Raw genomic sequence first — 2,776 nt, 5'->3', positions numbered from 1 at the left:
GACAACATTCGAAGCTCCGCCCCCGCTGGGCGGGGTTCCTCTGCTACTGGGCCACCCCCCCCAGCCCCGCCCTCCGCCCCGCCCTCCCAGGCAAGCCTTCCTGAACCGGGAGTACCAGGTTTCCTGGCTTATTTTACTTTTAGAATTAAAACAATTTCTTTCATTTGAGAAACATCAAAATACCCTGTACTCTAATACTTTCCCAAAGCAACTGGTCCTTGGCTGGGCATCTTTATAGAGACATTCAGGTTGCACAATGCACACCGTATGCAACCGTACGTGGCTTTCTAGCACGTAGTAGGTGCCAGTCACTAAATTATCACTTAGTTATTTTCCTAGTACGGAGATGAGATTACGTGAGGTAAAATAACTTGGCCACCATCAGTTAGCAGAGTAGAAGAATGTAAATGCACATCTGTTTGCAGTCTGTGCTCTTTCCTCAGGCTATGCCATGTGCCAAGGGAAGAAAAGCAAAAACTCTCTAAGTTTCCTATCTTTGAAAACTGTCGTTCTATTTAAATTTCTTCCAGCCAGGGGAGGATTCGAGTGTCCTGGCATGGTGGCTGCAACTCTCAGACGTGACCTCAGGCGGCCGCTCACGGCTGCACAGCTCACCGAGGAAGTGATGACGATAAGGTTAGACAGTGTGTGCGTGAGAAAGTCGGGCACACAATCTCCTTTCATCTCCCCTGGTGCTGGTCACTTTGTAGGGTGAATGCTTTGGAAAGCATGAAGTTGCCCTGACCCTAGCACGGCTTCGGTGGCTCCATACATAGGAGCATCTGGATTCGATCTAGAATAAATAAAGAAATAAAGAACAGAAGCATTTCCTGATTTTCTCTCTCCAGCATTCACCGTCTTTAGGCATCTGACCATAACTAGAAACGCTGACATGAAAATACACACACTGCGTAAGGTTATCTAACTAAGCATTGACCCAGGACGAGAGAAGATTTCTCCACATTCTGTTAATTATAAATTAGGGTGAGATGTGTGGCAATCCATGTTTTTGTATTACCAATTATTATTGATGAAACAATGAGCCTTTCTGCTCCAAGCTGTTTAGTGACTGGGTGGCGGGCAGGCAGGTGGTGACAGAGGTATTCTCTCTCCTTCCACGGTGGGCTCAGAAGACAGAGCTCCTGGCCCTGGGAGAGAAGGCCGTGGAAAGTGTGGGCCCCCAGAACCAGTGGGACACTTCCCAGAGCTCAGCCTGTGCCGTCTTCATTGGTTTGAGAACGGATATTGGTACTATTCATTGGTACGAGAACGGATTTGGTTCATTCCACATGGAATTACAGATCAGAAAGAAAATAATGTATTTCTCCCAAGTCGTCCCGAGTAGGACACATACACAGTTAAATTCAACCGTCTCTCATACACCAAAGATCAGGAAATCAATGGTCAAATTGCCATCAAACATTAAAACCCAGTGCAGCTCTCCGACCGCTAAATATTTCAACAAGGTGTTTGAGGCAGAAAGATATAATTATCGGTGAAACTAACCGGTCCGCCAAGATCAGGAGATCTTGCTTGAGGCCAGATTTCTGGGTAGGGATCCCCAAGACCTGCTCGCCACGCCAACAGCGAGCAGATACTTGACTTCGTGCTGTGCTAGCTTGTTTGTCAGCTCTGGGGGGCGCTGGAACACACCCTGAAGCCCTGGCAGAGCCGCTGCTGAAAGCTGCCCCTGCGGATGAGACTCGGGCGCGCGTCCCCGCGAACTCCGTCCTGCACGCACGGCCTTTCACCCTCCGAGCATTCAAAGAGAAAACACGACGTGTTGTCGGCTCTTGACGCTCTGCGAAGAATGCAGAAACGCACGATTCATTCCCTGCTCTAAAGATGCTCCGTGGAGAGGAGACGAACCCCTTAAGGGCAAGACGCGAGGGAGGGAAGGGAGCGGTGCCAACCAGCGCAGGGGACGGAATGGGGGCGGGGGTGTGCTCCGGGAGGACCCCGCGTTCACCGCCCCACCGCGGGCAGCAGCGGGAGTGGAGAGCCTCCCCTGCGCTCGCAACAACCAACTCTTTGGAAATGTCATTGACCAAAAACAAACGTTTAGTTGCCGCCTTTCCAGCTGTAAGACTTCATTGTGTAAAAATAGACAAAGTCAAGACAACTTTTGTTTATCTTTTATTTACATATTTTATTTATTTGACAGAGAGACAGTAAGGAGAGGCAACACAAGCAGGGGGAGTGGGAGAGGGAGAAGCAGGCTCCGCCCTGAGCACGGAGCCCGACGCGGGGCCCGATCCCAGCACTGTGGGATCCTGACCCGCGGAAGGCAGCCGCGTAACGACTCAGCCCCCAGACGCCCCTGAAGACCACTTTTAAAGCGCCTTTGTGCTTTCTAAGGTCCGGGGTGACACGGGAGCCGCGTTTAAGGACGTCCGGCCGCCTGTAGACCGAAATCACTCACCAGCCCGACCCCGAGACGCGGGGTGCGACCAGGAGGCCGCCAGCTGCCGGCGCGCGCCGGGCGGGTCGCGGGGACGGCCAGGCCGCTCCCGCCCGCTGCACGCGTCCGTGAAGAATTGCAAACCCGCCGACAGAGACCCGGAGCTTGCGCGGAGACAGACAGCGCTGGGGCTCGCACCGCAGGCGGAGGACGCGGGCGCCGGCGAGCGCAGGCCGTCGCGCTTCGCGGTCCGCGCGCGGTTTCAGCCCCGACCCCGCGCGTCCTGACGCGGTGCCGGCCAAGTCTCCTCCTCCGAAGGCCCGAGCGCCGCGGTCCCCGCCTCTTGCCTCCTGCTTCCCAGGGTCCGCACCCGCG

This window comes from Mustela nivalis (assembly GCF_964662115.1).
Source record: "Mustela nivalis genome assembly, chromosome: 5".
In the NCBI taxonomy this organism is placed as follows: Eukaryota; Metazoa; Chordata; class Mammalia; order Carnivora; family Mustelidae; genus Mustela; species Mustela nivalis.
This window is presented reverse-complemented; position numbering follows the sequence as displayed.